This window comes from Phascolarctos cinereus, unplaced genomic scaffold, assembly GCF_003287225.1.
Source record: "Phascolarctos cinereus isolate Bilbo 61053 unplaced genomic scaffold, phaCin_HiC Scaffold_3;HRSCAF=262, whole genome shotgun sequence".
NCBI classification, from domain to species: Eukaryota; Metazoa; Chordata; class Mammalia; order Diprotodontia; family Phascolarctidae; genus Phascolarctos; species Phascolarctos cinereus.
In genome coordinates this window covers 4,266,760-4,292,070 of record NW_027555736.1, presented here as the reverse complement: position 1 = coordinate 4,292,070, position 25,311 = coordinate 4,266,760, and the positions used below count along the sequence as shown (strand labels likewise).

The 25,311-nt window shown below is 38.1% G+C and overlaps 1 pseudogene; it reads right to left on the bottom strand.

Moving 5' to 3' along the window:
• Positions 1-210: 210 nt before the first annotated feature.
• LOC110202323 (riboflavin kinase pseudogene) lies at positions 211-5,916 on the bottom strand (annotated as a pseudogene).
• Between the last annotated feature and the right edge of the window lie 19,395 nt (positions 5,917-25,311).

Below are 25,311 nucleotides of genomic sequence, written 5' to 3'. Positions count from 1 at the left end.
TTTTAAATGAACCTTTTTTTGTGCTGCTGTATGATAGGTTTTATGTAACTCTAATTTAAGCATAAAATGGCAGCAACACTGTATTGTAAAAATTAATTAACAGCTATCAAGAAAATTTTCTTAAGCTAATCAAATCCAAGACTGCAGCAATGACAAAGAATAGTGGAATAGAAAGAAAAAAATGAACGAGTAAATAAAATAGACTTTTGATCAGTGGCCATTCATTATTTTGCTTTCTGGCAAAGGGAAGAAATGATCTTCTTTGAGTTTCAAATATTGTGATAAATCCAGTTGTCTCTTAGCTTCTTCAATATAATCTTGAATTGCTGAAAGGGCATCAATTGAACTAAAGTTTTTCACTGGTCTGATATAGCCAGTGATGAGTATACTAAGGGTTTCCTCATAAGTCCTCTTTGAAGGTAGGTATAATGTGAGTTTCCACAGATTTTTTTTTAATATTCTTGTAGTATATGTTTTATCCTATGTTTAAAACTATCTTATGGGGGGGCAGAGCCAAGATAGTGGAGTAAAAGCAGTGACTTGCTTGAGCTCTCCCCTAAACCCCTCCAAATACCTGTAAAAATGGCTTTAAACAAACTCCAGAGAAGCAGAACCCAGAAAAATACAGAGTGAAACAAATTTCCAGCCCAAGACAACCTGGATGGTTGATTGGAAAGGTCTATTGAACCAGGCTGGGAGAGGAACTCAGTTCAGCATGGGCACACAGACAAAGACCAGGCCTCAGTGAAGCTGCAGCAGGCATCAGAGGACTCAATTACAGGCAGCTATGGCAGTTTCCAGACTTTTGAACCCACAAATGCCAAAGACAGCTTAGAAGGTCAGTAGGAAAAGTCTGTGACCATGCTAACAGAGAATCTTGGTCCTAGCCCTAGTGCTGGTGCAGCCCCAGAGAAGTGGCTGACTCCAGAGCTCAGCCCACAGACTGAGAAGGAATGAAGTGGATGATCAGAGGGTATTGTAGGCATCTTGTTGCTGGTGTTAAGGCAGGAGTCTCTTGCTTTACCTGTGCTTTAATCGATTCTTGGTGGTGGTCCTGGGGCTGGGAGGAGCACTGGCGAGGTGGAACTTGTAGCACCAGTAAAGATAAAATACTTGTCACAGTTCTAAGACAGAAAAGAGTGCTTGTGGTCACTAATAGACCAGAGCACAGGCCAGGAAAGTAGTAAACATCTTGCGCCTTTTCATACAGCCTTGGAAGAACAGAAAACTTACAGGTCCCTAGAAGTATCTCTAAAAACAGCTGTGCAAACCCCTGAAGCTTGAGACAGCACATTCTCCACACTGGAAGCAGACCTAGACCTTAATAAAGAGTTTATAAGTCAAGCAATTGGCTGGGATCATGAGCAAATCTCCCAAGAAGTGTCAGACCATAGAATCTTTTTTTTTGGTAACAAAGAAGATCAAAACATAGAACCAGAAGAAGACAACAAAGTCAAAGCTTCTACATCCAAATCCTCCAAGAAAAAAAAATATATGAATCAGTCCCAGGCCATGGAAGAGATCAAAAGGATTTTAAGAAGCAAGTAAGAGAAGTAGAGGAAAACCTGGGAAGGGAAATGAGAGTGATGAAAAAAAAAATCATGAAAAACAAGTCAACAGCTTGCTAAAGGAGACCCAAGAAAATACTGAAGAAAATAACACCTTAAAAATAGCCTAACCCAAATGGCAGAAGAGGTCCCAAAATCCAATGAGGAGAATACTCTAAAAAGCAAAATTGGCCAAATGGAAAAAGAAGTCCAAAAACTCACTGAAGGAAACACTTCCTTAAAAATTGGAAGTGAGTGACTTTATGAGAAATAAAGACATTGTAGAATAAAACCAAAAGAATGGGAAAAAAAAAAAGAAAACGATGTGAAATATCTCATTGGAAAAACAACTGACCTGGAAAATAGATGCAGGTGAGAGTAAAACTTATTTGATTACCTGAAAGTTATGATCACAAAAAGAGCTTAGATATCCTGTTTCAAGAAATTGTGAAGGAAAATTGCCCTGATATCCTAAAACCAGAGGGTAAAACAGAAATCAAAGAATCCACCAATCACCTCCTAAAAAAGATCCCCAAAGGGAAACTCCTAGGAATATTGGAGCCAAATTCCACAGTTCCCAGGTCAAGGAAAACATATTGCAAGCAGCCAGAAAGAAACAGTTCAAGTAGTATGGAAATACAATAAGGATAACACAAGATTCAGCAGCTTCTACATTAAGGGACCAGAGGGCTTGGAATATGATATTCCAGAGGTCAAAGGAGATAGGATTACAACAAGAATCACCTGCCCAACAAAACTGAGTATAATCCTGCAGGAGAAAAATGGATATTCAGTGAAATAGAGGACTTTCAAGCATTCTTGATGAAAAGACCATAGCTGAATAGAAAATTTGACGTTTAAATACAAGACTCAAGTGGAACATGAAGAGATAAACTAGAAAGAGTAATCATAGAGACTTATTAAGATTGAACTGTTTAAATTCCTGCATGGAATATTTGTAACTCATGAGACTTTGTCAGTATTAGGGTAATTGGAGGGAATGAAACTTATCTGTATGTATGTAGATAGATAGATAGATAGATAGATAGATAGAGGGCAAAGGGTGAGTTGAAGATGAAGGAGTGATATCTGGAGAATAAAACTGAGGAGTGAGAGAGGATTATACTGGGATAAGGAGAAAGGTAAAGGTAGAATGGGATAAATTATATCATATAAAACAGAGAAGAAAAGCTTTTTACAATGGAGGGGAAATGGGAGTACATGAGAGGGAATGAATGAATCTTAATCTCATAGGATTTGCTTAAGGAGGGAATAGCATTCATACTCCATTGGGTATGGAAATGTATCCTCCCCTACAGGAAAATAGGGGAGAAGGCGATAAGAGAGCAGGGGGATGATGGAGGGGAGGGCATATTGGGGAGGGGTAATCAGAAACAAACACTTCTAAAGAGGGACAGGGCCAAAAGAGAGAACAGAATAAATGGGGGGCAGGAGAGGATGAAGGGAAATATAGCTAGTTTATCAGAACACGACTACTATGGAAGTGTTTTGCATGACTACACATGCTAACCTGTATCGAGTTGCTTGCTTTCTCAATGAGGGTGAGTGGAGAGGGAGGAAGGGACAAAATTTGGAACACAAAGCTTTAATAACAAATCTAAAAATTGTTTTCTCATGCAACTGGAAATAAGATATACAGGCAAAAGGGTATTGAAATCTATCCTGCCCTACAGGAAAATAGAAGGGAAAGGGGGTAAGAGAAAGGGAGGAGATAAAAGGGAGGGCAGATTTGAGGAATGGGTATTTGAAATACACTCCATCTTGGGGTGGGGGGAGGGATGAGGTGAGGAGAAAAAAGAAAAGTAAATAAATTAATAAGGCTCAACAAAATTAAGAAAAAAACCCATCTTATGAACATTTCCATTTCCAACAGGGCCCAATCTTAGTAAATTCCAGTAGATAAATCATATTGAAGATTATCCACTACTTGCTCAGGAAAGTTAGTGGTAGGTTTGCCAAGCTGCTTGGAGCCCTAGCCAAAGCCCTTCACCATCTTACCCTGGTAGAAATAAGGCAGGTATTTTATCACATCACTGGCAATGAGCTAAGGAGATGGTCTGTGCAGAGGGTCCACAGAAACCACTGTCAAGTTCAGTGCAATGATTCCCCCAGGCCAGCTGGGAATGGGGGAGGAATATCCCTAGTCAAGAGTAAAGGCATTGGAAACACAAGCTGTTTTCAATGTTGGGCCATTCAAAAGTAATAAAAAAAAAATACTGGTGACTAAATATTTTCAGATATTTAGTACTATGTCAATCAATTGGGCATCTAGGTGGCTCAGTGGATAAAGCTCTGGGCCTGGAGTCTGGAAGACCTGAGTTCAAAACTAGCCTCAGACATTTACTAGCTGCGTGACCATGGGAAAGTCCCTTAACCCGTGGTTTTCTTAGTTTCCCCTCACATAAAATGGAGATAATAATAGTTCCAAATCCCAGGGTTGTTGTGAAACTGTTTAGCACAGTGAGTGGCACAGAGTAAGTGCTATATGAATGTTAGCTATTAATAATACTGACAATAATAATAATAACTTTCCAAGCAGATACTCTGTTGAACTAGACAAAATAATAACAAAAATCATTTGGAGAAAAAAAAGTCATATTCTCAAGGAAAACAATAAAAAAAACAATAAGTGCATTAGATCTTTGCTCTATTTCAAACTATTCATAAACAAAGCAAAACAAAAATGATTTGGCACTAATTACAATAGATATACAGATTACTGGAACTGACTAGAACTGTTAGCAGGTAAAAACAAAAGTCTCGTATTTAATAAAACCCAAGATTATACATTTCTAAGGGAAGGTTTCTCTGTATGAGAAGACTTGGAATATAGTTTGACAAAAGAATAGGCTTATATCAGTATCATTTTATATGCTCAAGGAAGCTCAAAATGAATCCACAACCTGAATATAGAAGGACATATCATCAAAAGATAGGAAACAGAAGGTGGTACCTTTTTAAACTTGAGTTGGGTATAATTCTTAAAATGGCCACTAGGTGGAGGTGCAGTGAATAGACTGCTGGGCCTGTAGTCAGGAAGATTCATCTTCATGAGTTCAAATCCGGCCTCAGACAGTTATTAGCTGTGTGACCTTGGGCAAGTTGCTTAACCCTGTTTGACTCAGTTTCCTCTTCTGTAGAATGAGATGAAGAAGAAAATGGTAAACCACTACAGTATCTTTGCCAAGAAAACCCAAAAATGGGGTTGCAGAGAGTTGTTGATGATTCAAATAACTGAACAACAACATAATTCTTAAGCACAATGGATAACAATGAATGTTAAAATAAAACAGACATTTTTATTAAAATAAAATGATGTGTGTGAATAAAATCAATGTATAGAGAATAAGAAAAGCAGCTGTTACATTTAAATCAATTATGTCTTACAAAATCAGCTTTCTAATTTATGCCAATATACAATAACAAGAGCTATTCACCAAATGATAAGTAATGAAAGGGTATAAAAAAGAAAAAGATTTCAAATTATAAATGACCATATGCAAAGTGATCCAAAACATTAATAACAAGAGAATTGAAGTTTTACACAGCTATGAGATTTGAGCTCACATCATGATCACTCCCTAAAGTAACAACATGGAAACAGTTCAAACAGAAGCTGTGGGAAGACTAACAGCCCAGTTATATGAATGAGTTGGTTTAGCTTTTGTGGACAATTATTTGGAATTGTGCAAGGAAAGTGACTAAATTTGATAAATTTTTTATTCCTTTTGACCCAATGATACTGAGTTTATCCTCAAAGAAGTTCAGGCAGACAGGAAATAGACATTTATTAAGCAGATCCTCAGTGCTAGGCACAAAGCAGAGAGTGAGAATGAGAAGTTAAGGATCATTCCAAAGCTGTCTACTTGAGTGCCCACAAGGATGATGGCACCCTCAACAGACATGGGGCAGTTAGGCAGGAGAAGATAACGACTTCAGCTTGGGATATGCTGAGTTTGACATGGCTCCAGTATGGCAAGCTGAAATAGCCAATATGCTTTTAGTGATGTCATCCGCAGCTAAAGTGAGGCTACATATTGATATCTTGGTATCATATGTATACAGATGACAGTTAAACGCCTATGAGTCAATGAGGTCACCAAGTGAATATAAAAAAGAGAAGAAAAGAAGGTCCAGGACAGGAATAGATCTGAGAAAAGGTGATGGTAACAGCACCAAACCAAATGAAGAAATGATCCCAACCACAAAACCTCATAGCTTCTTTATCATTTTCATAGAATACTTATGGTTCTTTAAAGTTGGCAGAGCACCTTGCCTGTATTACCTCATTTGATCCTTGCAAAAGGGGAGGAGGATGAACAACAGGGGGTACCTGGCATGGGGGCATCACGTTCCCTGGAGTTGAAACCAAGCAGAGCTATAGATGGAAAGTAAAGTGATCTGGAAAGTTCAGATGCCAGCCCTGTTTCAAGAATAGTTTTGGGGTGTGGAGCCAAGATGGTGGCATAAAAGCAGTGACTTGCTTGAGCTCTCCCCCAAACCCCTCCAAATACAAAAAAAGGCTCTAAACAAATTCTAAAGCAGCAGGACCCACAAAAAGACAGAGGGAAACAAATTTCTAGCCCAAGACAACCTGGATGGTTGCTCAGGAAGTATATCGCACCAGTCCAGGAGAGGAACACAGTTTGGTGTGGGTGCACAGACAAACCAGGCCTCAGCAAACTTGGAGCAGGCGTCACAGGACGGAACCACAGGCTGCTGTGGTAGTTTACAGACTTCTCAACCCATGAAGGCCAAAGACAACTTAGAAGGTCAGTGGGAAAAGTCTGTTTCTGCAGTGAGAGAGAAGCTAGGTTTCAGCCCCCCAGATCCCAAGCGCAGCCCAGGGTAGTGGCTGCTTCTGGAGCTTCTGGCCCACAAACTGAGGGGGAATTGACTGGCTGATCAGAAGGGGATTGCAGTGATCTCTTTTCCAGTGTTGAGGCAGGAATCTCTTGCTTTGCCTGTTCTTGGATCTTGGTCACAGTTCTGGGGGTGGTCCCGGGGCTAGGAGGAGCACTGGCATGGTGGAGCTTGTAGTGGCTGTTGAGAGGAAATCCTCATCACAGTTCTAAGACAGAAAAGAGTGCTTGTGGTCACTCACAGACCAGAATACAGGCCAGGAAAGGAATAACACCTCACCCCTTATCATGCTGCCTTGGAAGAACTGAAAATTTACAGGTCCCTAGAAGTATCTCTGAAAACATCTGCAGAAACCCCCAAAGCTTAGGACAGTATATTCTCCACATTGGAAGCAGATCTCTACCCTAATAAAGAGTTTATAACTCAAGTAATTGTCTGGGATCATTAGCAAACCTCACAAGAAGTGTTAGACCATAGAATCTTTTTTTTGGTAATAAAGAAGATCAAAACATAGAACCATAAGAAGACAACAAAGTCAAAGCACCTATATCCAAAGCCTCCAAGAAAAAATATGAATAAGTCCCAGGCCTTGGAAGAGCTCAAGAAGAATTTTGAGAAGCAAGTAAGAGAAGCAGAGGAAAAACTGGGAAGATCAATGAGAGTGATGCAAGAAAATCATGAAAAACAAGTCGACAGCTTGCTAAAGGAGACCCAAAAAAATACCAAAGAAAATAACACCTTAAAAAATAGCCTAACCCAAATGGCAAAAGAGGTCCAAAAAGCCAATGAGGAGAAAAATGCCCTAAAAAGAAAAATTGGCCAAATGGAAAAGGAAGTTCAAAAGATTACTGAAGAAAATACTTCCTTAAAAATTGGAATACAGCAATTGGAAGCTAGTGACTTTATGAGAAATCAAGACAACGAAAAACAAATCCAAAAGAACGAAAAATTAGAAAACAATGTGAAATATCTCATTGGAAAAACAACTAACTTGGAAAATAGATCCAAGACAGAGAATTCAAAAATTATTGGTCTGTCTGAAAGCCATGACCAAAAAAAGAGCCTAGACATCATCTTTCAAGAAATAATGAAGGAAAACTGCCCTGATATATTAAAACCAGAAGGCAAAATAGAAATTGAAACAATCCACAGATCTCCTCCTGAAAGAGATCCTGAAAGGAAAACTCCTAGGAATATTATAGCCAAATTCCAGAGTTCCCAGGTCAAGGAGAAAATAATGCAAGCTGCCAGAAGGAAACAATTCAAGTATGGTGGAAACACAATTAGGATAACACAAGATTTAACAGCTTCTACATTAAAGGACCACAGGGAATGGAATATAATATTCCAGAGGGCAAAGGACATAGGATTACAACCAAGAATCACCTACCCAGCAAAGCTGAGTCTAATCCTTCAGGGGAAAAAATGGTCATTCAATGAAATAGAGGACTTTCAAGCATTCGTGATAAAAAGACCAGAGCTGAACGGAAAGTTTGACTTTCAAATACAGGACTCAAGTAGAACATGAAGAGGCAAACAGGAAAGAGAAATCATAAGAGACTTATTAATATTGAACTGTTTCCATTCCTGCATGGAACGATGATATTTATAACTCATGAGACCTTTGTCAGTATTAGGGTAATTGGAGGAAAAAAAATTATATGTATGTATATATAGATAGATAGAGGCCACAGGGTGAATTGAAGATGAAGGTATTATATCTGGAGAATAAAATTAAGGGGTGAACGAGGATTATACTGGGAGTAGGAGAAAGGAAGAGGCAGAATGGGACAATTTATCTCACAAAAAAAAAAACAGAAAAGAAAAGGCTCTTACAGTGGAGGGGAAACAGGTGAAGGTGAGAGGGAATGAGTTAATTTTATTCTCATAGGATTTGGCTTAAGGAGGGAATAACATGCATACTCAATTGAGTGTGGAAACACATCTTATCCTACAAAGAAATAGGGGGAGAAGGGGACAAGACAGCAGGGGAATGATAGACAGGGCCAGATTGGGAAAGGGGTAATCAGAATTAAACACTTCTGAGGAGGGACAAGGTGAAAAGAAAGAATAGAATAAAAGGGGGGTGGGTGGGATAAGATTCATGGAAATAGGGCTAGTTTTTTACAACATGATCACTATGAAGTGTTTTGCATAACTGGACATGTATAACCTAAAAAAATAGTTTTGAGAGGAATTCTGTGCCTCTAGCCCTTAGCCCTCCAATCAGTGGGGAGAGGAGGCTGTGGGAGGTGGGAAAATGCTGAGTATGCAAAGCTGAGTCCATCAGCACTATGACTGTTCCCAGTGATCAGATTATCTCAGAAGGGGTGTCATGGTCTCTGAAGTTCCATCTACAGCTATGTACAAATGACCTAAATAAAGAATGAATGGGGGTGATCAATAGAGAGAATGCATTAACTTTAAAGGGAAATGAGCAAGGCTCCTTATTGAGGGTGAAAATTTAACTGGGACTTGAAGGAAGCCAGAGAAGCTGGGAGGCAGAGACGAGGAGAAAGAACATTCTAGGCCAGCACACAGCCAGAGAAAATTCCCAGAGTTTGGAGGTAGAATGTTTTCTCTGAGGAACAGCCAGGAGGACAATGTTACTGGGTCACAGATTATGTGCAGAAGGGGGATGGTGGAAGAAGGCTAGAAAAATAGCAGGAGAGTTGGTTATGAGGTGAATAAAGGTATTATCCTTATTTAGCAATCCTAAATCATTCAACAAGTAAATCTTCATTAGATCTTCCTTATGTGTTAAGTGTTGTGCCAAGTCTTGAGGTTACAAATCCTGAGCCTTGGGGAACTTACATTCTAATATGCTTGCCTGCTGAGAGAAGAGTGTTTTCTGGAGTGCCCACCTGGGCAGGCACAGCATCCCCTGGGAAGGGTAGGCAAGGTGAACTGTGCCCTTGTCTGCCCCAGGTCATTGAATATCTCCCCCTCAGCCCTTTGCTAAGGGACAAGACAGTTTTAGATTTCCATTATTAAACAGAAAGCTGCTTCCTCCATGTTGTCACCAGGGTTTCTTGGGGTCAACTTTCTGAGCTGAAGCTAAGTGCAGGTGGGCTGCATTAGTCTGCTAACTGTCCCCCTCTCCTTCCCAGGTCCAAAGAGCTCCAAGTTCACGTGGTGTCAACTGATCTCTCCCAGTATTGCCATGGGTGGCTGAGCAGGCTGACATCTAACAAGGCTTTTCCCCACATAGACATTCTGCAGAAGATCATAAGCACACACACACACACACACCCACACCCACAAAGAAAAAGAAAAAAAGAAAACAACAGCTCCTTGAGAGTCTAAGGGAGCTGATTCAGGAAGAAGCTGTCTAATATTGGGCATGCGCCCATCTCCAATGATGCACACGTTTGCACAGGATCTGATCTATATGATTCCTCCTTGGCAATGAATTGCTGCTCAGTAGATTCAAAGGAGAGCGTAGTCCTGCACACACACATCGTCAGAGCCAGCCACATTGTCATACATTGTGACTGTAATATCCTGGGCTGCAGTCTGTGACATGAAAGCCAATTAATGTTTTTTTCTGTTACAATTCATTTCACTGCCACATTCTCTTAGTGGTAAAGCAATGAAATGATGCTAAGCCAGGGAATGGGTAGAACAAGGAAGATGTTCTGAGCTGTTGTCCAGCTCAGGCAGATGCTCAACACAATCTCCCTTTTGGCCATTGGGCCTGTTGTTATCAGGACTTAAAAAAAAAGCCGTTGACGTTCCCTGGGAACCTCAGAAGGAGGCTCAGTTCATAGAACTTTCTGGTAATATGGAGATTGCAAATAACCCCAAACACAGGCCATCCATGGATACATATCAATCAGTCAGCAAGCATTAGCAAACTAGTAAAACTGAGGATGCTGTGGATGTGATTTTCCTAGATTTTTATCAAAGCTTTTGACAAAGTATTTAATATAATTATATTGGACAACCAAGACATAGGGTCTAGATAATAATGCCATTGGGTAGGTTAGGAGTTGGTGTGGCCAACTCAAAGAATAACTGTCAATGATTCAATGTCAGTTTTACAGAAATCTCTAGTGTTATACCCCAATGATCTGTACTTGGATCTGTGATATTTCATATTTTATCAGATAGGTAGATGAAAAGATATTTAATATATTCATCAAATTCATAGGTGATGTGAAAATGGGAGCTAACACAGTAAGCAATAGAGTCAGGATCCAAAAAGATTTTAACAGGTCAGAACATTGGGCTGAATATAATGAGGCAAATTCCAATAGAATAAATGTAATTTGTCACTCAAGTAGAAACAAACAAACAAACAAAAAATAGATTCATCAATAGAAGACAGAAGAAGCATGTTTAGATAGCAGTTGTTTTAAGAAAAAAGTGGACCACAAGCTCAATATGAACCAGCAGTTTCATGTGGCAGCCAGAAGAGCTAAGGAGAATTTAACTTGAATTAAGGAGGCATAGCTAGATGAGGGGAGAGATGGAAAACTTATTCAGTGCATGCTATGTGGTGAGCACTGTGTTCAGCACTAGAAGTAACAAACACAAGCAAAGAAGCCAGTCCCTGCCCTCAAGGAGCTTGTATTCAGAAAGAGAACAATACATATATATACATATATATATATATATATATATATATATATATATATATATATATATTAGTTATTGGGACACAGAGGGGGGAGGAGAGGGAAGAGAAAGACCGTTTCAAAATGCTGATCCTGAGGAGGGAGTCACCAATGAGAAGAGGAGACTCATATTGCTTCCTAGAATACAGAAAGGATATTCCTATCATACTCTGACCTTGTCAGGCCTCACCTGAAGTGTTGTGCTAAGTTCTAGGCACTAAGATTTAAGAAGGCATTGTTAACCTGGAGAGGTCCAGAGAAGAGAAAACAGGATAGTGAAGGTTTATGAGTGCATGTCCTCTGAAAATCAGCTGAAGGAACAGGCTCCTGGCCGTTCTGAGCTTTGTGAAGAGAAGTCCAGGCATGGGGCGGGGCAGAGGAGGGAGATGCTAGCAGTTTCAAAGTATGTGAAAGGCCAGGAGATTAGGCTTGCTCCCTTTGGCCATGATGGGCAGAACTAAGAAACAGGCATAGATGGGAAAGTTCCAAGTTTGGGCTCCAGGTCAGAAAACCACCCCAAACCGCAGGATCCTTCAAATTAGAGCTGGTCCAATGGAAAGCTTGTTCCTCAATGGTCTGGATTCCCTTCCTGGGAGATCATCAAGCATATCCTGAAAGGCAAATCACTGGCTATGTTAGAGTGGTGATTCCTGCTAGGTAGAAGCCAAACAAGATGGCTACTCAGGTCTCCTTAAACTCTGGAATTCCATAATCTAAATGAAGATAATGAAGATGTTAAGCTACATTGGTCTCAGAATCCTTCAAATTTCAACCAGAATAATCATTATTAGGAATTGATCTGGGCCCAAAAATCTTTCAAAGGCTCCTTTTAGTCAGCAAAGAGATCATTTCCCCCAGGCATTTCAATCTAGCATCACCACATCCATTGCCAGTGGTATGGCACATTGCATCTTTCTAGTCTTTGACACTGTCCGAAGGCACTATCTTTTCTTGACTCTGTCTTGGTTCATTTAGTTCCCTGGCCTGGAATAGTTTCCCTCCTCTCTGACTATTAAAATCCTAAGTATCTTCCAGAGATCCACTCAAATACTTTCTCCTCTAGGAAACCTTCCCTTAATTTCATTTTCAATATCAACCTTCTTCTTGTGGCCTCCTAATTCACTGTTTGCAATTCTCTAAGTATCTTATCACATGATGTTGGGCATTATAATTCATAGGATCATTTAATTAGGGATTCAAAAAGTCTTCCAGGCAATTGAGTCAGTTTTCCTCATTTTTGAGTTGAGCAAAGCCAGTCCCAGAGAAGTTAAATGATTAGCTCACTGTCTCCATAGGTAGTGAGGACAGCAGGATTTGAAATAAATCCTTTGACTCCACATCCAAGGATTTTCTCACTAAGCCACATTAATGATTTTAAGAAATACCACATCTGCCTATAAAATTTTCTAAGATCCATCAGGGAAGAAACCTTTTCTTAACTTTGGGTCTCCTGAAGTACCAAGCACAGTGCTCTGTACTCAGTAAATGTTTTTGATTTTGTGGAAGAAATGATGCTCAGTGAAACAGTAGTAGATGGGATAGAGGAACTGATTAATAGTCTTCTAAATATTTGCTAAATTCTAAGAGAAAATTGACTATATGCTCACTGGGCTGAAAGTATTTTTGTGATTAACGTCCAGATACTTGGAGACAGAATCACTGACAGCTATTGTTTTTGCAACATGGACAGAAAAGAGACTTTTTGAAAGAGTGTAGTTGCACGGGGAATACTGTCTGTTGGGATCAATTCTTGGAAATGATAAACTAATTAGAGAACTAGAGAAATCCAACTACCTTATTTAGCAAGTAATCTCTCCCAACACGTCAAAGGGTAGACAAAGAAAAAAGGTCGTGTACAGACCTGGTTTCAATAAAAGGAAGAGCTAACTGAAAGAGGAGAGAATGTTTAGAAAGATAAAAATACTTCTGGACTTTGCAAGTGTGTTGTCAATAAGATGAGGATGTGAGTGATTATTACTTGTAGTCAGCAAGAGATATAAGAGCCTAAGAGGAGGATTGTAATATGCGCATATTTCCTTCTTGGGCATACCTCAAATCTAGAAATCTAGAACTCTGCTGTGGTAAAAGGTGGGAAAAAAGGGTAGACTGCAGGGCTCATGCCTAAAGATAGAGATATCCCATTCCTATGCCTACCTGGGTCCTGAGATGGCTTACACTTTGTAAACTGACTACTTGCAAAGTGAATGCTTTGATAAATCTGCTTGGATTGACACAAATGAATTATATTATGATAGAAGCAATTTTGCTTCTGGAGGATGTCACTGTGGGTTACAGAGTTGGCTGGCTGCTACTCAATTCTTTCTGCTTTCATCTATCCACAGAAGAGACTCAGAGCTGAATCTTTCCCAGTGTTTCCCATTCCTTCAAGAGAGATGGTTTATAGTGTTCTGTCTTCTCTATTCCATGCCTTCTTCTGCTTACACTCTTTCTTTCTGGAGATTTAGTCAGCCACACCCTGTTACAGCAACTAGCTTACTTTTTGAACTTATGTACAATATAATGGCCTCAAGGCTATATGATCTCCTTCTCTTTTTTACATAATCTACATTAGATGAAAAGTTAGAACTAATCATCATATATCAGTGCCCCCAGTAAGAAAATTCTTACATTTAGACACAAATTTTCCACTGTTCTCTAATGTTAATCTCTGTTTATTAACACAGCACAGTGCCCTAGAACTTTAGATTTATTACTTAGAGATAATGTATAAATAAAATGTTTATCTATATATTATGTATGCTATTTTATATTTGTTTGTGTTTACCAGCACTTAGCACAGCACACATAGTAGGTGCTTCATAAGTATTATTGATAAATTGACTAATCTCAAGCTAACCCTTGACTTTTTTGTGTTCGAGATAAAACATGCTAATAATGGGATTGTTTATGTAAAATAAGGAAGCAGCATATATTGCAGTGTCTTTTATAGGTCAGGAATGGAGAAGAGAAGATGAGGAAAGATCTGACCTTTGGGGAGAATTTCCCTCAGTAATTGAGAAAGTGAGTACAGTCCATAACTTCAGTCCAAATCCTCAGCCATTGCCTTCTCTATCATAGCTCCAGCTTCCTCTTCATCTCTTTTCACCTGATGTTTCTGTGCCTCCACTTCTTCCCATTTGTGCTCGTTAAGTGCTTTGTGGGTGAAGATTTCTCCATGGCTGCTTCATTGGCTCAGCTATTGCAACGTCACTCCTTTCTCCCAGTCTGTTCTCTTTCAGACTACGTGTGTATAGCCTTTTAAGAACCTCAGGTCAGGACTTGAGTCTACCTTCTGGCTTAAAGATTGTGATCATCTGAAATCACCCTTGGGGGTAAGACAGAATTCTTGTCTATCTGAACTATAAGTCACAGGAATCCATGACTTTTAAAATTGTTATTATGCATTCAAAAGAACAAATATATTCTTTGGATGAGTAGTTTCCAGGAATAAAGAAAAACAGGCTTTTATGACTCTGCCCTCATCAGACCTCAACCAGAGAACTGTTTTCAATTCTTGATAACCATGTTTTAAGAAGGACTGACAATCTAGAAAGAATCCAGAGGATGGAAAACAGAGTGAAGAACCTGAAGTTCATGTATTTGGAAGATAATTCTTTTAAAAATTGGACATGTTAGTCTCCAGAAGACAGGAAGTCATGACAGCTATCTTGAATTACTTAAAGAGATTTCATGGGGAAGAGGGATTAGACTTTTTCTCTCTAGCCACAGAAAGAAAGACTCTAAGCAATGGATAGAAATTAAAATGAGGCTAATTTAGGTCTGATATTGGGAAAAACAAATTCCTAAAACTGTTAGATCTCTCAAACAAGAATAAGTTGCCCTGGGAGGTAAGAGGTTCCCCGTTACTGGGGAAGGCTTACTAATTCATGTGTACTAGAGAAGATTCTTTTACCTATAGCATTTGGGCTAACTGGTTGCTGAGATCCTTCAGATCTGTAAATTATATAATTATGTGAAAGAAATGGAGTGACATTGACTTATATTTGCATCAAAATGGAAAGAAAGAAGTGAAAAGAAGGTGGTACATCAGGTCAAGACCCTGTCAGAATCTTCAAAATACTCTCACTAATCCTTGTCTCAAACTGAGAGATACAGCATGGCTGGAGGCAGGAAGATCTGTGTTCAAATCTCTCCCAAGAATAACTGTATGGCCCTGGGTCCATCCCTTTATCCTGTTGGTCCTCAGTTTCCTCATCTGAACAATGAGCTAATTGGTCCTTGAGGCCTCTAAGCTCTCTTCTAGCTCTGGACCATGGTCTTATGAAATACAGGGGCATTTTTAAGTAGTCATCACATGTCATAGTGTGGATGTAATGTTGCTAATGAGAGAAAAGAAAATGTGGAGCCCCTTCTAATGTGTTTAACTATTGAGAAGGTTGAACTCACTGGCCCTTTTGTAGTAGCTGAATATATAATCTTGTGTATATTACAATACGCGGCACCGATAATCAGACTGGAAACTGAATGTTTGTTCTGGCAGATTTCTGGGTCATTTCTGGATGGAGCTGTAGATTTGATGGAGTTTGGACAACAACAGTTGTTATTTTAAAGATAAACTTTATTAATGATTTCTGATTTCTTTTTCATCACTGTCATTTCTGGACTTACCCTGCTTCCAGCCCTCTGAAACTGAACCCTCCCTTATCATTAAGAAAAAAAAAACAGTTCAGCAACAACAAAAATTGTGACTGTGTCTCATGATAGATTCGAAATTCTGCCTCCATTTCCTTCCCTTATCTACCAATAGGCAGGAAGTATGTTTCATTATTTATTCTTTGTTACTGAGACTGGTTAGCACAATCATTCCGAGTTCAACTCTATTTTAGTTTTCTTTTCTTTTACATTGTCATACTATGTTTCCATTTCACATTCTGCTTGTGTTTCTTCTCTATATCAGGTCCTGTAAGTCCCACCATTTCTCTAAATTTATCATAATCCTAATTTCTTACTGTTTAATGTTGTTGTATTCCATTGCTATACCACAGCTTATTCACTCATTCCCAAATTAATGAGCATTTACTTCCATTGCTATTTATTACACATTTCTTTTTTTTTTCTTGGGGTGTATGCCCAGTTGTGTGATCACTGGGTCAAAGGTACAGCCACTTAAATCACTTTTCTTATAGAATTTAGAATCATCTTCCAAAAAGATGAACCTGATTTCCACTTCTAGTTCCAGTACGTTAGCATTCTGATCTCCTCTGAGCCCTTTCTGCATCGGCAATTTCAATTTGTCATTCTCATTGTCAATTTGTAGGGTGTAAAGTGAAACCTGAAAGTTGTTTAATTTATATTGCTTTTTAAATATATAATAAAGTTATCATGTATTTTTTCCCCTTTTCTTCTTTATTCCCCCCTCATCCTAAAGATGGCTGCCATTACACAAAACAGGTATATGTATGCATGCATATATATTATATATGTATGTATATGTGTGTATATATATATATGAAGTTATTTTATACATACTTCTATTCCTCAATTCTTTCTCTGGATGCAGATAGCTTCTTTTATCAAATGTCCTTCATTTTCAATTTGCGCGTTCTTGGTAGTCAAAGTGATGTAGGTCTTGGGACATTATATTTTGAAGAGTAAGAGAGCTGAAGTTGCATCCAAGAATAACTTACTCAGCTAAATTATGTATAATCCTGAATGAAAAAAGGAAAAGGACATTTGATGAACTGAAAGACTTTCAGATATTTGTAACAAATGACCAGAACCCAATGGAAAATTCCATATAAAAGATCCAGAAGAAATACAAAGAAAACATCAAATACCAATTATAAGGCATTCATTTAGGTCAAATTGTTTGCTTATTGTATATATGGAAATGTCTGTATTCTTAAAACTGTCATCATTACTAAGGTAGTTTGGAAGAAAGGTTGGGGATGAGTTGTGTACGATGGGGTTATTCTGAAAAAAGCAAAATTGGGTAGGAAAGGGTAAAAGGGAACAATTATACAAATGGGGCATGAAAAGAAGAACTAATACAGAGGAAGCAGGTGAGGGTGGAGGACTGGTAATGGTGGAACCTTACTCTCATCTGGGTTGAAGAAGAGGCATTGTATTCATCTGGCGGCAGTGCATGATCTTTGTGATATATTGCTAGAATCTCCTTGCTAGTAGCTTATTTTAAAATTTTGCATCAATATTCTCTAGGGTAATTGGTCTATAATTTTCTCTCTGTACTTCTATTCTTTCAGGTTTAAGCATCAGCACCATATTTGTGTTATAAAAGGAAAATTTGGAAGGACTCCTTCATTGGCTATTTTTCCAAATAGTTTCTATAGTATTGGAATTCATTCTCCCGTAGAATACACTTTGAATCTATCTGGCAATGGAAATTGCTTTTTTAAGGGCTCATTGATGGCTTCTTCAATTTCTTTTTCTAAGATAGGAGGATTTAAGTATTCAACTTCCTTTTCTATTAGTGTGGGCAATTTATGTTTTTGTAAATATTTATTCATTTCACTTACATTGTTAGATTTTTTGGCATACAATTGTGCAAAATGGCTACTAATAATTGCTTTCATTTGCTCTTCATTGGTGGTGAATTTACCCCTTTTATTTATCCATTCATTTATTTATTTATTTACTCACTGATTTTTTTATTTATCTATTCTTTCATTCATTCATTTATTTGCTTATTTACTAATTTCTTTATTCATTTATTCACTTATTATTTATTATTTATTATTCATCTTTTCATTCATTCATTCATTCATTTATCCATTCATTCATTCATTCATTTATCTGTCTATCTATCTATCTATCTAGTCATTCATTTATTTATTCAGCCATCCATTTATTTATTCATTTATTGATCAATTTATTTATTTATCCATTCATTCATTTATTTATTTATTTTAGTTAGTTAGTTGTTTGTCTGTTTCTTTATTTATTCATTTATTTATTTTCAGCCGATTGGGGTTAAGTGACTTGCCCAGGGTCGAACAGCTAGTAAGTGTCAAGAGTCTGGTCTGAGGCTGGATTTGAACTCAGGTCCTCCTGACTCCAGGCCCAGTGCTCTATCCACTGCATCACTTAGCTGCCCCACCCTTTTTATTTTTGATACTGGTAATTTGGTTTTCTTTCTTTTTTAAAATCAAATTAAGCAATGTGTTATCTATTTTCTTTTATTTTTTATGAAAGCAGATCCTAATTTTATTTATTAGTACAATGGTTTGCTTGCTTTTAATTTTATTAGTCTCTTTGATTTTTAGGATTTTTAATTTAGTGTTTAGCTGGAGTTTTTAATTTGTTCTTTTTCTAGTTTTTTCTTTTCTGTTTACATGCCAGATTCATTTATCTATTCTTCATTTTATTGGTGTAAGCATATAGAGATACAGAATTTCCACGAGGTACTACTTCAGCTACATTCCATATATTTTGGTTCACTGTTTCATTGTCAGTAATGGAATTATTGATTCTTTCTATCATTTGTTCTTTGATTCACTCATTGTTTAGAATTAGATTATTTAATTTAATTTAAATCTTTGTTTCCATGGAGATATATATATATATAACATATATATGTAACATATATAATATACATATTTACATTATATGTGTGTATCTATGTGTATGTATGTATATGTCTCTGTGTGTGTATATGTATATATATGTATACACACACACAAACAAGCACACACACATATACATATATGCATTATGATCTGAGAAGAACGTGTTTAATTTTTTTGCATTTGGTTGTAGGGTTTTTATGTCCTAATACATGGTTAATTTTTATGAACATGATATGCTTTACTGAGGAAAAGGTCCATTCCTTTCTATTTCCATTCTATTTTCTCCAGAGGTCTCTCATATCTAATTCTCTAAAATTCTATTCACCTCTTAAACTTCTTTCTTGTTTATTTTTGTTGGTTAGATTCCTCTGCTTCTGAGAGGGGAAAGGTAAGGTCCCCCATTAGTATAGTTTTACTGTTATTGAATGAATTTTATTGAGCTAGTCTTTAACCTGTGAATGACGAGACAGAAAAGGCCAGAGATAAGGTACCAGTAATCAGGTAGTGGTTTAATTAATTATTTTCCTTATAAGGAACAGATTTGTAAATCGGGAATTCTCTTGATTGAATTCCACCTTGCTGTAGTGAAGTAAGAGATGATATACATAAGTGCCAAGTGGGAAAGGAGGGGAAAGGTAGCTTGCAATCACTTTTAGGGCCTACGTGGTTTCCCATGACAAGCCCACAAGTCCGTAAGATAGGTGTCCTTGAGTCGTGCGGGAGCAGTGTTATTTCAAGTCATTGGGGGGTCATTACTTAGTGGGGTGTAGGCCCAGAGCTCTGTGGCAGGAATAGGTTCTACAATCTCTGATTTGCTTCACTTAAAGTATATAAGCATGGGACTGCAGGGGTTCTGAGAGTGTGTCCTCAAGGGTTTGACTGCTCATTTCCAGTTGCATTGTAAGCCTTTAAGAGGCAGTTCTAAGAAATCTAACAGGCCAGTACACTCATTACACGTATCATATCAATTAATATCAAAACCATGATTCCCTTCACACTGTTTCCTCCTGTAACTCGTTTCACTTCTTTGAAAATTTGGATGCGTATTTGGTGTTTGTGTGTGCATGTTTATGTGTGTGTGTGTATGTGTGTGTATGTATGTGCTTGTGCATGCATATCTATGTTTATGTATCTTTTAATTAGCTCTATTTCTGCTCTTGCTTTATCTGAGATCAGGATTTGTTACATCTGCATTTTTTCACTCTGTATGTGTCTCTCTGCTTCAAGTGTATTTCTTGTTAAAAAAACATATTGTAGGATTCTGGTTGTTAATGCACTCTGCTATCCACTTCCATTTTATGCGTGAGTTCATCTCATATACTTTTCCCCCCCTTTTTTCTTTTTGGTGAGGCAGTCGGGGTTAAGTGACTTGCCCAGGATCACACAGCTAGTAAGTGTTGAATGTCTGAGGACAGATTTGAACTCAGGTCCTCCTGACTCCAAGGCTGGAACTCTATCCACTGTGCCACCTAGCTCTCCCATCATGCTATACACTTTCACAGTTATGATTATTAAATGTGTATTTTCCTCCATCCTAATTTCCCTTTGTTTACCTTTCTCTCTCGCCTTTCACCATGTTCATCTTCACAAGTGTTTTGCTTCTCACCACCACCTCCCCTAATTCACCCTCCCTTTTATCAGTCCCCTGCTCTTTTTTATCCTTCTCCCCTCCTAGTTCCCTGTTGGTTAAGATAGATTTTTATGAGTAACTGAGCATGTATGTTATTCCGTCTTTGAGTCAAATTCAGTGAGAGCAAAGTTCAAGTGTTGCCCATCCCCCCATCTTCTCCTACTCTGTAAAATCTCTTTTATACCTCTTTTATGTGAGAAAATTTATGCCATTCTACCTCTCACTTCCCTCTTCTCTCAGTGAATCTTTCTTCTCACTTTTTTTATTATTGTCCCATCATAATCAGCTTATACCTTCTATATACTCCTAACTGCCCCAATAGTGATAAAGTTGTTGAGTTACAAATAACATCTTCCTGTGTAAGAATGTGAACAGTTTAACCTTACTGAATCCCTTATGATTTCTATTTCTTGTTTACCTTTTTATGCTTCTCTTGAGCCTTGAGTTTAAGAATCAAATTTTTTTGTCAGCTCTGGTATTTTCATCAGGAATGTTTCAAAGTCCTCTATTTTATTAAATGTCCATTTCCCAAGCTACCTCCACCCCTGCACCCTTCCCCAAAGAATTATACTCAGTTTCACTGGGTAGATAATTCTTGGTCATAAACCTTGCTTCTTTGCCTTCCTGAATATCATGTTCAAAGCCCTCTAATCCTTTAATGCAGAAGCTGCTAAATCATGTTATTCTGACAGTGGCCCCACTATATTTGAATTGTTTCTTTGTGGCTGCTTGCCCTGGGAGCTTTGGAATTTGGCTGCAATATTTTTGGGAGTTTTCTATTTTGGATCTCTTTCGGGAGGTGATTAGTTTATTCTTTCAATTTCTATTTTACCTTCTGGTTCTAGGATATCAAGGCAGTTTTCCTTATTATTATTATTCCTTATTATTTCTTCAAATATGATGTCTGTTCATCTTTGCTTTCAGGTAGTCCAATAATTCTTAAATGATTTCTCCTCAGTCTGTTTTCAAGGGTCAGTTGTTTTACCAATAAAATATTTCACATTTTCTTCTTTTTTTATTAATTTTTTTTTGTTTTAGTGGTTCTTGATATCTCATGGAGTCATTAGTTTCCACTTGCCTAATTCTAATTTTTAATAAATTATTTTTTTTTATTGAGCTTTTGTATCTCCTTTTGCATTTGGACAATTCCACTTTTTAAGAATTTGTTTTCATTGGTGAATTTTTGTACATCATTTACCATTCTTGTACTTCCTTTACCAAACTGCTGACTCTTTTTTTCATGATTCTCTTTTATCACTCTCATTTATTTTCCCAATTATTTTCTTTATCTCTCTTATTTGATATTTTGAATTCTTTTCAATTTTTTTAGGAATACTTTTTGGGCCTGAGACCAATTCATACTTTTCTTTGAGGCCTTGCCTGTAGTCATTTTGACATTGTTTTCCTCTTCCAAGATTATGTTTTCATGTTTCCTGTCACCACAGTATGTTTCTATGATCAGCTTTTCCCCTCATTTCTTCAGCTTATTTTGTAGCTTTTAACTATATCTTAAAGTTAGTCTCTGATCATGTGGTCGAGGGGGTGCTATTTCAAGCTTCAGGTTTTTTTGTGATGATACTTTCTGAGCTAATTCTGGGAACTTTTAAGTTTTCAGTTCTTCTAAGTTGGTATGTATCTACTAGTCTCCTGGACTGTGCTCTCATCTGTGAGTGACCACAAGCACTCTTTTTGGCTCTGGAACTGTGACCAGGATCCCTGCCCCCTTGCAGTAAAACACCATCTGTTGTGCTAGTGGTCTTTCTCACCCTAGGACTGTGACCTGGAACTGTGTATGAGTAATGTTACAGAGTCCTGCAGCCAGGGCCAGCAAAGTGGCCCCATTATCTCTTTCTGATCAATTGTCTTGCCTCCTTCCCATCTGTGGGCTGAAAACTCCAGAAATTTCTGATGCCAATTCAGTTGCCCCCAAGACCTGTGTTGGCTTGCTGGGGCAGGGACTCACTTCTGACTTGCCAAGGTGCCACCTGCCTTGTACTCTATTCCACTCTCACCCCAGTGAGACAGACTTTTCCTGTCAACCTTTTAAGTTACCGGAAAATTGTTTCATCCTTTTTGTTGAGTTTGTCACTGTAGAGTTCATTTTGAGGTGCCATTTTAAAGTTATTTGGAGGGGAATTTAGGAGAGCTCATAGGAATTCCTGGCTTTACTCCTTTACATTGGTTTCATCTCCCTGCTTGATCTTTACAGTTTTATTATATTCACATTAGGTGTTTTGGTGTGTGATTATTCTTTCCATTTACATTGTCAGTAGACTGTGTGTGTTATTTTCTTGGCTACGCTTACTTTATTCTGCATCAGTTCATATACATCTTGTCATGCTTCTCTGTATTCATTGCACATTATGTCTTATAGCACAGTACTATTCCACGACATTCAAGAGCCCAATGTATTTAGCCATTCTCCAATCATTGGAATTCTACTATGTTTCTATTTCTTTGTGATTTATTTGACCTCAGGTGCTTGGGTTAAACTAAAATACCTGGATTCAGAATTTCCAGGAAAATGATACAGTCGTGAGCTTTATCATTGCTCAAAGCAGCAAGCAGACAAACAAAGCAGAGTCACACCACGTACCGTAACAATCGACACAAACAGAAACCTCCATTGGCCAGAAACTCGCCATGGCCTGAGGATGAGATGTGCTGAAGAAGAAACATTCACAATTGGGGTGCAGGTGGCAAGATCACAGCCTGAAAACTGGCTTGGTTTGGAACAAGTGGCCAGTGCCAGATATAGGAGAGGCAATTCTGACCAGACCCAGACATGGTGAGAAAGTTTTCAGCAGAAGGATGAATGACTGAAGCTGACTGAAGTAGATTGAGAGTTCATTGGATCTAAAAGATGTAATCTTTATGCACTTGACACTCAGTTAAGAGTGGAAAAGCACAGCTGTCTCTTTGGCCTCCAAGTTTCTAGGGGCATTAGGACTACTTAGCCTAAGAGACCCCTATAATCATGAATATAATATCAAACAATATCTATGACACTGGACAATAGTAATAACACCAAAAATATAAAGTTTACAATTATCACACTTAGTTTTCACAAAAAGTGCTATTCTAAATATGTCTTATAGGTAGGAATTTTCTTATCAATGACTCACTTACTTATAAGCCCAGTAATGGAGACTATTTACATAATTTCAGATTGCTTTCCAAAATGGCTATGCTATTTCACAACTCCACCAGCAATGTATTAGTGTGCATATCATCCTACAATCCCGCTAACACTTACTATTGCCTTTTATGATTTTGGCTACTTTGGAGCCACTGAGGCCAAACCTCACAGTTGTTTTGAATAGCATTTCTCTAATTATTAGTGCTTTGGAACATGCTTTCATTTGTTTTGGAATATTGCAGTTCTTCTTTTGAAAAATGTTTGTTCATATCCTTTGACCTCCTATCTATTTGGGAATAATCAATAAGCATTAATTACAGAGACTATGGGCCAAGCACTGTGCTAAATTCAGCCACCATTAGCTTCCGGAAATAAAACTCCGAGATAAAAGCTCTTTGTCCTGCCATCCTAATGCAAGCAATTCTGGAAGGGAAACCACAGGGAGATGTTTAATGCCAAGCAGTTCTTGATCACCTCATCTATTCCACTAATCCAGTTTACTTTGTAATGACTACCATACACTTTTGGTGCTGACTGCTAAGTGATAGAGTTTGAGATCCAGGACTGCTGCGCTTTCATCATTCACTTTTTTTTCAATATTTCCTTCAGACTCTACTTTTTGCTCCCCAAAGTAAATGTAATTATTATTTTGTCTTGTCTTGGGAGATATCTTTGTGGTAATTTGAATACTATGATAACAGATTTGTCCATTAATTTTGATGCTTTCACAAGGATGATGACAGGACTGGAGGTACCCAGCCTAATCAGCAGTCCACTGTAGTACTTGCCAAGTAGTAGGCAGCCTTGAACATGTAAACATTCATCTGATCTTTGAGACCTTGAATATTGAGAGAATTTTAGGAGGATTGGGAGAGCCAGCTGGCAGTCAGACTCTGGGGGCAGGTATCATGTGGGAACATCCACCTAGGCCTTTCTGTAACCTTAAGCTTTAGAGGGGGTGAGCACATGAGAGGTCATGTGGTTCATTCCTGACATTTGACAGCTAGGAAAGCTAAGGCTTGGAAGGGAGAAGTGACTTTCTCAAGGACATGTAGTGATCAAGCCACAGAATCAGTATCATTTAAATGACTCTATACCAAGTGCTAGTTCCTCCAGGCCTCCTTCTTCCCCTGAAATGGAGGAGGTAGCAGCATTCCTCTGATCAGACACTGGGCTGCAGACTCAGCTCTAGTTTAGTGGAAATATCAATAAGTCAGGCACAGAGAGATCAGCCAGCCTTGGTCTGGCATAACCTTGGCCAAGTCCCTTTACTCTGACAACTTGGAGTACAAAAAGATCTCAGTGACGTGTCGCTCTAGAACTCTGTGCCCCCAAACCAATCATCACCATCCTGTCTTTCTGCTGTGGAAGATCTTAAATAGTTGAAGTTGAGGAAGAGAATTTATAGTATGTTGGGTTTGCCATCTTGAGTGAAAATCTTTCACTGTGAAAAAGACTTGATCTGAAACATTTCTATGAAGGGGAAATATGGCAGGAAATGGAATACCATTAAAAAGTTATTCAATGAGATGAAGACATGTGGAATAATAGAGATGACACTTGGTGTGGTGAATACAGAATGAGACTTGAAGGCAAGGAGGCCTGAGTCTAATCCTGCCTCTGGGCCATTGAATAACTTAACTTCTCTTAGTTTCAGTTTCTTCATTGTAAAATGGAAAAAAAAATAATGGCACTTACCTCATATGGATGATGAGGATCAAATGAGATAGTATTTGTGTAATTGCTTTGCAAACCTTGAAGTACTACATAAATCTTTTCTACAATTATTATTATTATTATTAAGGGAGAAACTTATTACAAATGGAATTCTTTGGATAGAATCCTCATAGTATGTGGAGCAGAGGGAACCTTAGAGATAATGTAGGTCAACTCACCCATTTTAGTAAGGTGGGGAAGTGAGGCCCCAAAGAAAAAAAGTGACTTT